Genomic DNA, 13,913 nt, shown 5'->3' with positions numbered 1-13,913 from the left:
TAATAAAGCTAATCGACCACCTGATCCTTACAGTTTGACCGCTGATGGTAACTTAGCGATCATTGTTATAGAGGTCTGTGTATACTAGAAGCGAGTTCGCACACCGATACGAAGCATTTTGTGGACCCTCTGATTGGCTATTGTGTTTGCCATAGGCCCGTATGTTGTGGATATTGCAGCCAAATCGCAAATTACGTCGATTGTATGGTCACAATACAGATTTAGGCAACAATTTGCTCTGTTCGCGTGTAATTGCACGGCAAATGGTGTTTTAGTGGAACACTCATTTGGTAATGTACAGGTACTGAAATTGACAGTGTCACATACCTAGATATACAGGTAATTATCTGCCAATGTCCGAACCGATCTCACTAAAGTATGAAAGTCGGAGCAGACAACTCATTTCCAACATTAAAATCGCCCACGTCAAGTTACGTATATTTAATCTTGCAACTGTATGCAGCCGCACTGTCGTCATCCCAATGTTAAAGTTTACATTATTAAAGTTTTTGAAAACTGAACCAAATATAAAACATGGCATTTTGATGTCCGGTCCTGTAAAATCTAAGTTAGGGAATGCTAAGAGGCATTAATTGCGTCAATAACATCCATTTGATAGGCATAGTATACATTTAAATTTCTGCGTGCAATCGCGCTGCGTGCAAACGATACGTATCTTAAATGAATATAAAAGTGATAAATTGCCCAACACTATTATAATGCAGATGGCTAATAAACACCTTGCGCCAATATATGCCTTCGATTAGACAAAATGGGCGATTCGCAATAATGGCGCATAATACGGCAAGGCGACAAAAAGCAGTGTAAATCAGACCTGGCTCTATTTTCCTATTAGTGTAACGAGGCCAGGCGACTATTAAAAGTTAAGCAAACCAATATAACATCACCTCTAAGTGACGTGTTGTTCTCTTAAATATCAAGGTCGTGGTTATTTGGTTGTGCCTGAATCAGACGCTCGCTTGTCCTTAGTAGTTGCTAGAAATATAGGGTCTGCGGACCCAAGGCGCTCCGGTAATTTATTTGTTGTCCACGCTGAAGGAGTAACGAAACGATATCGCACCACTGGGAAACGTCTGGAAAATGTTACGGGGAATTTATTGACGCTTGCAGACGATGAAGATTTTATTGCGTTTTTTTGCTCGCCAAGGTGCTGGGTGCCTTTCTGATAACAAGCCAGGTATCAGTATTTTACGAGAAATAGCTAAAGTTGAATATGTACCTATAGGTGTTAGCCCTGCCTACACAAATACGAGTACAATATCTGTATAGAGATATTAGCTAATAGTACATTATAAGTGCGGAAAAGAGAGGCTCGTGTCAGTTTAAAGCACGGACCTGTTTTAATTTATCGCCTTTTTTTCAAAATCCCTCTTCGCAGGTGAATCGTGTAAGACGTTTTATAGTAAAAATGGCCGTTTGAAGTTCCGATATATTTAGACAAAATACTACTTTGCGCACTAGTATGAGAAGTACCATAATTGAACGAAACTGCCTTTAAAGTGATCCACGCGTGGCCTATAACGTGGTTCATTTAAACAACACTCAATAAATATTTTTTAAACATTCACTACTTACCTACCTAATTTTCACTGTACTATGTCCTATATTATCTCGGTAGCATAATAAAATTAATTGTTTAACCCATTCAACGCTACGTTGTCGTTTTGCCTCTATGACCCATTTTTGCTACATACGGGGAACACCAGGGCACAGTATAAAACCAGTAATAACTCTTCTTACAAACTTCACGCCGCGCGGTGTGTCCCCCTCCCTCCCCTCGCATGCGGCGAAAACATGCGAAACTGGTGATTATTGGGCTGGACAGTCGGGGCCGCGTTTGCGCGCTGTGTTGACGTGTTGAGTTCGGGAGAAAATGACGTCAGCACCGAAGACATATTTTCGTTACTGTAGTGTTTATGGGTGTATGGAAAGTTCTCAAAATGCGGAAATGTCATTCTTTAGAATTCCTAGACACCCAGAAAAGTAAGTGGTTGTTATATATTTGCAGTGTTAGGTACATTATTGCTTACGTAAATGGCGTAAAAGTGAGATTTAAAGCTAGAATGACACATTAAAATCAATAAGGATTTATCTGTAACGACATTTAGGTAGATGCTGCGATCTATCTAGCTCGAAAGTTTGGTACCTACTTAAATATTGTGCAAACATCTATTCAAACATTTTATGTAAATATGATTTCGTCAGTATTTAAGAAACAAATACGTACTTGAATCTTTATTAGATAAAAAGGTAGAAAGAGCGTTGGTACTAGCATAGCGCCATACACAGTTACTAATACGAGTAGGACAGTAGGTACCTACGTTTCTAGTTCAAACGAATCTTTTTTTTATTGTGATGGATTGGGTGTATTCTAGAGAAAACATATAAAATGAACACTTAAATTAACGCTTTTGCAATTATTGTTACACAATCTACTATTGCGCGTATGAGAGTAATATATTTATAATGATTTTTTGTGTCTTCAATACTGACTAATGTGGTGTCATGACGTGGTATTGTTATACTAAAACCTACTTACAGTTAATAGTACCTATTAGATTTACAACAACTTACATTGTACGAAGTCGATTATAGTAACGTTGTACAACCCTGCGTGACCTTGCGCAGTAGTAACGACCGCGCCGCCGCTGCCGGAGATTAACTACTGATATATCCTTATACTGTGACCAGGGTGCGTAGGGTAACGCCGTGGCTTGCGTGGGCGACGGTCGCGCGATGGTCGCGCGACCGCGATGCGACGCATACGAAATCAAACCTTATCGATATGGAAGTAGACGATGCGATGGCGAGACGCAAGACACGGCGTAATACACAAACGTTCACGAAACGAAACACTCGTAGATATCTATGTCTATCGCTCTTGCGTATTGGCGCGACAGAGCCAGACTACCCGGCGTTTCGTTTTCGTTTCGCGTCGTAGAAATGCCATTCGGCTACGGGGCCAGGTTATCGGCTACACCGTAGAGCAACGGACGTAGCTCAGCAGTGAAGCCCTCGCAACACTCAAGATTCCATATTCTAGACAACTCGCCGAGATAAATATTGGCACATGCAGTTGAACAAATTAAATTAATAACTGTTTTCCCTTGTAAATCTAATAACTTTTTCCATAATTGAATATCCAGAGAGGAAAATAAGGTATGGAGATTCAGCGACCGTTTTCCTCGTAACGTTCGATTCGCGATGATTAATGTCCCGTACCTGCATGCAGCGTGATTTATTTATGGCCTTTTCGAAGGTTATTCCCAATGTACCTTTATGTAGTATACCGAGTGTTTCCCGTAATACGAGAATAGTATTTTTCAGTACAGATGTTCCTTTTTTAACCCCGGGTGTTATATGTTATTAAGTTTGACGTGTCTGTCTGTTTGTCTGCCTGTCTGTATGTCTGTCTGTCTGTGTCTGTCTGTGGCATCGTAGCTCCCGAACAGATGAGCCGATTTCGCTTTAGTTTTCGGGAGCTGAGTTAGTCGGGGAGTGTTCCTAGCAATGTTTCATGAAAATCGGTCCACTACGTCGCGGGTTTTTTTCAAAATTTTAATTTTTGGTTAGGTTATAACACACTAGTGCGAGAAATTATTTATTTATTGTCAGATCGAAACTTCAGAGGGCCATAATTATATTATGTACTGAGAAACGTCGTACGATACACGTGGAAACGGAAATTCGTAACTCGTGTCGATTTAAAATACTCTCTTCGGTTCTCATTTCAAACTTTTTTTTGGGTCTAGATTTATTAATTAGGGTAAAAATATAAATACAAGATATCAAGATTGTAATGAAATGACTCAATGTGTGCATAAGTAATGTTAATGACTCTTATGTAAAATACCAATAAAAGAAAATTTATGATTGAAATGCTATCCTTGAACTTTGCCACTGGTATTTCGCTGAATTACCAATGAAGCACTTCTATTTAATAAAATAAAATTTTATACATTTTCTCAGCAATATGCTATACACGTAGTTGTTATTTTATGACATAAAATTAATAAAGCCTTTGGCTTGTGTCTGTGGCGACTTATTATACTAATGAGATTTTTTTTGCGGAAATCTGCTCGTTTGCTGCCTATTTACGATACAAGTGCGTAAAAAAGGAAGTTCGAAACGAGTGGCGATAAATTAAAACACGACCGAAGGGAGTGTCTTAAATCGACACGAGTTTAGAATTTCCTTTTCGCACGTGTGTCGTACGACGTTTTTCAGTACAGATGAGCCTCCGAAGTTTCGACCTGGCATATAATGAACCACTTCTCGCACAAGTGCGTATAAAAAACAACATCTGTACTGAAAAAAATGTTTTGCCTAAGCGTTTGATGAAGACGATGGAATGACACAAAGGCCAAACCTAATTTTTAGTTACACTTTCCTGTGACTGTAAAGATACCGCAAAGTCATGGGTTTTATTTATAACTAGCTCTTACCCGCGGCTTCGCTCGCGTTAAATTCGGAAATGGCGGAATGCTCCATACAAACTTCCACCCCCCATTTTAGAGAAGTGGGGGGTTAGAAAGAGACAAAAAGTAGCATATGTCACTCTCCATCCCTTCAACTATCTTCACTTAAAAAAGACGAACTTTCCCACTTATAATATTAAAATAATAGTATTTAATAGTATGTCACACTTTCGTTTTATATCGACCCCTTATTTGCCAAGAGTGGCACTGAAACTTGAGTAGTTTCATGTGCTCTGCCTACCCCTTCATGGGATACAGGCGTGATTGTATGTTATGTTATGTATGTTAATAGTATTGATGGATATGGATTCAAATGATGAGTTATTAAACAAAAACCTTATACTTTTTGGCAGGATCTGAAATAGCAGAAATGTGCCTTAACTTCTGTAAGGTACAGCGGGGCAAATCTCGACTGGGTGGCAATTGTAACTAATCCATTTTTTCCGTTATTACACTATGACGTTGAGTTCTACATGTATCCGCTGAACACGCCTACCATAATTTTCTAAGCGGTGGACACTGGAAAAATGGACCAGTTATATTTGCCCCCCAGTCAAGATTTGCCCCGCTGTACCTTATGGTAAATGTTATAGGAAAACTTTTTTACCATAACGAATAAGGGACGCAGAGACAATTCACAGACTGTTTGTTGAATAAATAAAAAGGATCGGGGCTCCGGCCGGCTCGATAATGAGAATTAATTGCATTGCTAATTTATTTATCGCCTACTGGATTGTTGCGGAGGAATCCGGTTAACATTCTATTACGTTTCCTTTTTTCTTTGGTGTGACTTTTTGTGCGATTAAAATAAGCCAGTTAAATTAACATAGGTAGTAGATCGCGTGTGTCAGATTAAGAGCAGAAGATAGATATTTTACTATTCAATGAAGTTTTTCCTTGTTACTACTTTTAGCGGTCTTTGTTGATCCATTAGGTGGTGGCAGGATTAAAATGTGCCTGTTTCACCACAGTGACAATTTGTCTGATACTCGGGTTTGGTACGGTTGTAACCGTCAGAAAAAATAATGTCAGATTATGTCAAAAAATGCCGAATTCACAATGTGCCTTACATACACACTCCTAGATTTGTAAACTGTAGGAACTATTTATTTTTTAACAAACAGAAACGTCTGCTAACGATTCTAAACATTTTTATATTAAAGGAAAAAATGGAAAAATTTACGCTTCCGGCGGGACTTGAACCCGCATCATTTGCAATCCGTGCAAGGCTCTTAACCAATTGAGCTACGGAAGCCACGCCGGACATCGCAAATCTTTCCATGCCTTTCCTTATGTACACACGTCTTGGGGTGACGTCTAGCGCCATCTACCGACAGACTATTACATCTTGTAACGGCACTGGAGTCTCAAGTTATATTGAGAATTCACCAGTAACAATGTGCTAACCCATACTAAATTTATTTTTTAACAAGCAGAAACGTCTGCTAACGATTCTAAACATTTTTATATTAAAGGAAAAAATGGAAAAAATTTACGCTTCCGGCGGGACTTGAACCCGCATCATTTGCAATCCGTGCGAGGCTCTTAACCAATTGAGCTACGGATTTAGTATGGGTTAGCACATTGTTACTGGTGAATTCTCAATATAACTTGAGACTCCAGTGCCGTTACAAGATGTAATAGTCTGTCGGTAGATGGCGCTAGACGTCACCCCAAGACGTGTGTACATAAGGAAAGGCATGGAAAGATTTGCGATGTCCGGCGTGGCTTCCGTAGCTCAATTGGTTAAGAGCCTTGCACGGATTGCAAATGATGCGGGTTCAAGTCCCGCCGGAAGCGTAAATTTTTCCATTTTTTCCTTTAATATAAAAATGTTTAGAATAGTTAGCAGACGTTTCTGCTTGTTAAAAAATAAATTTAGTATGGGTTAGCACATTGTTACTGGTGAATTCTCAATATAACTTGAGACTCCAGTGCCGTCACAAGATGTAATAGTCTGTCGGTAGATGGCGCTAGACGTCACCCCAAGACGTGTGTACATAAGGAAAGGCATGGAAAGATTTGCGATGTCCGGCGTGGCTTCCGTAGCTCAATTGGTTAAGAACCTTGCACGGATTGCAAATGATGCGGGTTCAAGTCCCGCCGGAAGCGTAAATTTTTCCATTTTTTCCTTTAATATAAAAATGTGTAGGAACTATTGCTGTCTATCATTTATTTCTTATCATAAATAAATAAAATAGAAATAGGATTATAAACTGAAATAGATACCATACACTAAAGAAAAAGCGATCAAGCCCACTGGTGGCGAAGCCGGGAATCGAACCCGGGTCTCCAGCTATCGCGGCTGACGTGTTCGACCGCTACACCACCCCGACCGCCGAGGTACCCGTCGAAATTTCTCTAATGTATGTTATCTCTGAAGGCTAGGCGCCTTTGACCAACTCTAAGGGCGAGAAATTTGTGCTTGCACCTTCGCCACCAGTGGGCTTGATCGCTTTTTCTTTAGTGTATGGTATCTATTTCAGTTTATAATTTATATATAGTAGTGTTACTACTTAAAAAAAAAAACAAATCAAAAAATATTTAATAAAATAATTTCATTTGTTCCCTACATCGATAGAAATAAATAGGATGTCAAATTTAATCATATTAAATAATTCAAACATGAGAAGATGATGGTTGAGTTTTTCAACCTAATCAATCAAAAAAGGTTATCCTGGAACAGTATTAAATGTTTAAAAAATCTTGTTTTTACATTTCTATTTATTTGACATTTCTCTCTTTCCAAATAAATGCTAATGTCCTGTCAATCATGATCAGAACTTCGAAGTTTGACTGCGGCTTCAGTTTAAGCTAATTGTTTGTGCTACAAAAAAATCTTGAATGTTTTATTGTCTGTCAGAACGAGGTATTCAAGAAATAAATGAAACTATGTAAAAAATATCATTAGAAGTAAAAAACAAACTTAAAAAAACAAATAAAACATGAATATCGTGTAAAAAATCATTAGAAGCGTATCATTAATTTTTATAAATCAACCTTTATATATTTTTAAATTAAAGGAAAAATGGAGAAATTCACACCTCCGGCAGGACTCGAACCTGCGACCTCTGGCCTTGCCGAGGCCAGAGGCCTTATGTTATATCGCTCGCAGACGTTTCTGCATGATAAAAAGAAATTCAACCTTTATAATATGTCAATATTACATTTACGGATACAATCTTTTGGGTTTATGGCAACAAAAATTCAACTAGACTGTACCGACCGTACGGGAATGAGTTACACGGTTACTTTATGTTATTATTCCTGGTTAAAATATGGCCTGCATTGAATATAAACACGCACGTCAAGCAAAGCCACTAAAAAAAGGCAGCAAATTAAAAAAATGTAGGATCGAAGTTTTATTGACCCATATAAAATTTTAATATATTTATTGACAAGATATGCTTGACCGTCTATACCTATACATGCTATACTAACCTTTATAATAAGTGGAAACTGTTCTGATGTTTCCCAGCAAGAGTCTGAGCAAACAGGCGTGATAGATGATGACTGATGCGGTGGCCGGCACATCTTATTTAGTGAATACTTCACCATTTCATATTATATTCTAGCTATTGTTACGGGAATTTATTGCAAAGATATAGATCTCACAAATAATAATGCTATAGTGTACAGTCAGCGTCAATAGTAACAGATGAAACAACGCAACAAAAGTATTTGAGATACTATATAACTTTTCTGAATATAGATAAATCAACATTTAATTATTTGTTCATCTATTTTTGTTTAGTTTAATAATGTAAATTCCTGGAGCTTTATTTGATACGCAATTTTCGATGCTTACTGTACATTGCTGTCTGATACAATTTTATGTAGACATTGATTTGGAAAGCAATTTCTGACGGGGAGGGCACGAAAAACAATAATCATAATTATAGTCATAATCATAATCATAATCATTTATTGTATAATATTAATATTACATGTCAATTAATATTGTGATAATAAGTTATTTATCCTAGAAATTATATAAAACTCTGATGATTCGGCTGCTTGGGGGCCTAACTGTACGAATATCTAGTACGTAAAATTATTTAAAAAAAATATACTTATTGGTCTATGAGAAATTTTGTTCAGTAGGCCCAACTTACAACTTGCGTGCTTTGACATGCGGGACACAATCTCCCATTTCTACCTACATATATATTTCAGGTGGAAAATTACGATGTTCTATATCCCTGAAATGGGAGATAGTGTAGCCTTAGAACTACATTTTTCTTCTAGAAACTATACAATTTAGTGACAATTTTGGTTCTAGTAACCAAAAGTTCTGTTCACTTTCTCCATACAATGAATTACTTTTTTTATTATATTGGGGACACCATACAGTATACACAAATCTACTTAGCCCCAAACTAATATAAGCAAAGCTTGTGCTAAGCGAGGACATACATACTTAAATAGATAAATACATACTTATATTTGAATGTACATAGAAAACATCCATGACTCGGGAACAAAATATATCTGTGCTCATCTCATCACACAAATAAATGCCCTTACCGGGATTCGAACCCAGGACCGCGGCTTAGCAGGCAGGGTCACTACCGACTGAGCCAGACCGGTCGTCTAAAATTTATCAAGTAACGCAGTCTAAAACTCCAAACTAATAGCAAATAGAAGCTAAGGGATACTAGAAACTTTCTTCCAATATTGTGTTTGCTCCTTCTTCTTTTACAACCGCTGTGGTAGCCCGTAAACACGCGGGCTTATCGACGAGCAGCCCTTTTAGTCTTGCGGGAAAGGTTAGAACGGTTTAACGTGTCCTTCGCTAACCAACTGTGTTTGTGTCAAATCCCAAGATAGCGAGGGTAGCCCTTTTGTTCCTTAAGGACGTGGGAATTTAAAACGTTTGATGTTAAAGGTCTTTAAGGATTTATTTGAAATATGTAGATAATCAAACAAAGGAGGAAAACAAAGGTGTATGTGGATTTCCAATCCGCATTGGGCCAACGTGAGGACTACAGCTTAAACCTTCAGCAATGGCTGATTTTTGTAAACATAATACAAACATATGAACATGAATGAAAAAATGAAAATTAAAAACGAATGAAAAATATTTATTTCTTTAAAAACATGCAGTTTCATATACATTGCCAAGGATTTCCTAGTAGGTATTATGTACCTGTGTCAGGAGATTAATAACATTACAAATCAAATTTAAGTAACTATTAACTTATTAAGTAATATAAAATATAAAATGAATCATATATGTATGATTGCAATATTTGAATATCAGCAATGTGGCTTGCCGTTGCCACATTAGCTTTTTCACTTAATTTAAGTTCCATGGTTTTGTAAACCTATTGTAATAATCATGTAAGAATGTTGTGAAAATGAATAAAGTCTTTCATCTATCTAAACCTGTGGTGCAGATAATTTTTGTCCTCTAAAAAAATCGACGCAATGACTCTGATACTATCGTTTACTGTAGCACAATTACTTTTATTATTTTCTTGGACTTGTAAAACCTCGATCCCTAGGTACATTGCTTTATAACTATTTTTCCTATGTAGGTGTCAACTTAGAGAGCTTCTTCCGAGTACGAGTAGTAGTACGAGTTCTTAACCAGATCTATAGTCCGGTCTGGCAGAAAGCGTGAAACTTGGCATGTATATTACTTATAGGGTTATAAGAAAAAATAGCAGTACGTAGAAACACACCGAGGTGTCAACGTTTCCCCTCCTTCCCCCCACTTTTGTATAGGGATACAAAAGTGGGGGGAAGGAGGGGAAACTTTTTCATGGAAATATAAAAAAAAACTGAAGACAGGGGTCTTCAGTTTTTTTTTATATTTCCATGAAAACCGTGAAAGCTACCATCACGGATGTCTAGGAGAAGTATATTCTCCATAAAATTCTCTACAATATTGTGTTTGGAAGTGGGGCATAGGGCATAAATGAGGCTTGCCCGGCCGGTATAGGTCTTAGTTCCCGGATTCCAGCGAATCTAGCGGTTTGTTGTGCGATCCGTAGCGGCTCCTGCAATATGCAACGCAATGTATTCAAAGCCGAATCAGCCGCCACGAGACACGTGCATTAGAATGGCAGCGTCTAGGGCTGCCGATGAAGTACTTTTATATATCATGGTTTTCGTATTGTTTGTCTCTTCCATCATGGAAACCATTTGGTATTCGGGACCTTTGAGATATGCGCGTAGTAGAAGCCAACACGTAGCCCTTTTTTACTATATACTTAGATAATGAAATGCAAGGGCCAAAAATCTGGGCTAATCTAATAAAGATGATAATGTTGCTAAAGCGTTATTGGTTTATAACAATGTTTATCAACAATATTTTGTAATCTGTACCATATATTTTCTGAGAACCACTATTTATATCGAAGTCGTGTTTTGTAACAAGATATGTTTACCTAAATAACGGAAATAAATACGTGGCCTTACTTTAGTCATTATCCGGTTACATAATAATAAAGATTAATTTCCCCCCAGGGCAGCTTGTGGCGAGCTGAATGGGAAGTGGCGTCCCTTGGGTCCCATGCCCCCGAGAGTCGATCAGGCCCCTCCCTCCGGCTTGCCTTCAGCCCCCAGGGCAGCTTGTGGCGAGCCGAATGGGAAGTGGCGTCTCTTGGGTCCATGCCCCGAAAGTCGGTCAGGCCCCTCCCCCCGGCTTGCCTTCACTGGCCGGCCGGAGTGAACACTGAGCAGGGGCCGCAGGACTCTCACCTCTGGCTTGCCTTAACCGGCCGTCCAGAGTGGGGTGCCAGAGCTATATGCTTGCAGGGTGCAAGTAAAATATGCATAAGACGCGAGTTGGAACAGTGGCTGTTTCGTACAGACTGGGTATAAAGCGGCGCACACCTCTCCACACCCTGATCCGCTCACGCTATGTTGTCCCCTTGTCGCTCCGTGCGAGCGGCCGTTTTCGGGGATCCATATAGTGAGTTGACGAGTCACCGCCTGTCTATTTTGTCATGTTTTATAACATATGAGCAAGGCAGGTGCCATAGTTTTTCCGATAGTACCGGTGACCAATCCACCAGCAACTCAACCTAATAGCCCGGTTTCTTTTTGTACCTTTTTCTTATAATAGTTCTACACTAACCGGGGCTTGTCTTTGGGTGCATTACTATAGTGCGGACAGGGATAATCGCCGGTTAGTGTCACATTACATTTAGATTAAATTGTCTTAAAGGACCTCTGCGCTGTTGGCTTTGACCTCACGCACGCCTCCCAAAAGTCCGGGACCCCAGCATGGTCCCGAGAACTGGAAAAGAAAAAAATACTTAATAAAAAAAGAATTTGAAGCGTTAGTACTTACTTACGGATTATGCGACGTTCTTGCCAATGTCACTTTTTCCTATTCGCAATTCTGGACAATCTGAATTCTACGCAATTAGTATTTCACCTCATTCGCTATTGTGGACAGTAATTACTTGTGAACAGTGGCGATTCTTCCTGTTCGCAATTCTGCACATTCTGAATTGCACACAATAGGTATTTCGCCTCATTCGCTTCTGTGCACAACCATTATTTGTGTACAGTAGCGATTCTTCCTGTTCGCAATTCTGCACAATCTAAGTTCCACACAATAGGTATTTCGCCTCATTCGCGTCTGTGCACAGCCATTATTTGTATACAGAATAGTTTCTTCCTATTCGCAATTCTACGCAATCCGAATTCGACGCAATAGGTATTTCACCTCATTCGTTATTGTGCACAGTCATTATTTGTATACAGTATAGTTTCTTCCTCTTCGCGATTCTACGCAATTCGAATTCCACACAATAGGTATTTCGCCTCATGCGCTATTGTGCACTGTCATTATTTGTGTACAGTATAGTTTCTTCCTATTCTCAATTCTACGCAATCTGAATTTGACCCATGAGTATTTCACCTCATTTGATTTTATACACAGTCACTACTTGTGTAAATTAGCGATTCTTCCTGTTCGCAATTCTACACAATCTCAGCTTCCTCAATCCCCTCAAACACGCACAAATAGAAACGCAGAAAGTGCTTTCCACGGCGCCCTAGCATAGGCAAAGCTCCATATAGCATTATTAATATTAACTATATTCGTCATACGCACTGTATATATCTTGTAAACAAAATGTTAAAATCGAACTATAGGCCAATGTTACTAAATAATTACAGATGTAGTGCGAAAAGCTTTTCCTTCGTATTTTTCAGAAAACGTTCGAATTTTTCATGGTATGATAATTCACACTGTGACATTTAATGAAGTAGAACTGCTGATGAACGAAACTCCGCTCATGTTAGGAGATTTCTGCGTTTCTATTTGTGCGTGTTTGTGGGGATTGAGGAAGCTGAGATTGTGTTGAATTGTGAACAGGAAGAATCGCTAATTTACACAAGTAATGACTGTGTATAAAATCGAATGAGGTGAAATACTAATGGGTCGAATTCAGATTGCGTAGAATTGCGAATAGGAAGAAACTATACTGTACACAAATAATGACAGTGCACAATAGCGCATGAGGCGAAATACCTATTGTGTGGAATTCGAATTGCGTAGAATCGCGAAGAGGAAGAAACTATACTGTATACAAATAATGACTGTGCACAATAACGAATGAGGTGAAATACCTATTGCGTCGAATTCGGATTGCGTAGAATTGCGAATAGGAAGAAACTATTCTGTACACAAATAATGGCTGTGCACAGACGCGAATGAGGATAGATACCTATTGTGTGGAACTTAGATTGTGCATAATTGCGAACAGGAGGAATCGCTACTGTACACAAATAATGGTTGTGCACAGAAGCGAATGAGGCGAAATACCTATTGTGCGCAATTCAGAATGTGCAGAATTGCGAACAGGAAGAATCGCCACTGTTCACAAGTAATTACTGTCCACAATAGCGACTGAGGTGAAATACTAATTGCGTAGAATTCAGATTGTCCAGAATTGCGAATAGGAAAAAGTGACATTGGCAAGAACGTCGCATAATCCGTACTTACATATCCTAGCAAACGAGTACAAAATTTGTGACTTAATCCGAGGACCCGGGGTTCAAACCCCAAGTAAAAAATAAATAAAATCAGAACAGATACTTCTAAATATACCATGATATTTACTTACTTACATGTCGATATTAGAATTGCACGCCGTACGATCTAACATTACAGTTTCCTAAGTAAGTATATATGTAAGTAAATAAGTAAGTTTATTTGCAGAGAAAAAAAAAGTAGGTACATAAAATACATTAGAATCCCAAACCTTTCCATAACAAACTACAAAACTTATTCCCTCAGAATGTTCCTGCTATTCCTGTTTAATTAATAAGAGGGCTTCATTCGAAGCTAAATACACGTGGTATTTAACTGAAATAAACAGGAAGTGGTAACTTTGCTTACCAAGTTTGCGGGCACCATTGTAACTTGCTCATTGTCTCTCAAGTGCTCGG

General features: G+C 38.6%; 1 non-coding gene across 1 annotated transcript; it reads right to left on the bottom strand.

Annotated features, from left to right (window-relative positions):
* Window positions 1-6,762: 6,762 nt before the first annotated feature.
* Trnas-cga lies at window positions 6,763-6,836 on the bottom strand. The gene has a single exon. It is a non-coding gene; the product is annotated as a tRNA-Ser (tRNA).
* Window positions 6,837-13,913: the final 7,077 nt, after the last annotated feature.

This window comes from Leguminivora glycinivorella, chromosome 15, assembly GCF_023078275.1.
Source record: "Leguminivora glycinivorella isolate SPB_JAAS2020 chromosome 15, LegGlyc_1.1, whole genome shotgun sequence".
In the NCBI taxonomy this organism is placed as follows: Eukaryota; Metazoa; Arthropoda; class Insecta; order Lepidoptera; family Tortricidae; genus Leguminivora; species Leguminivora glycinivorella.
Note: the sequence above shows the minus strand (reverse complement) of the source record. Positions and strands in the feature narration are given on the sequence as shown.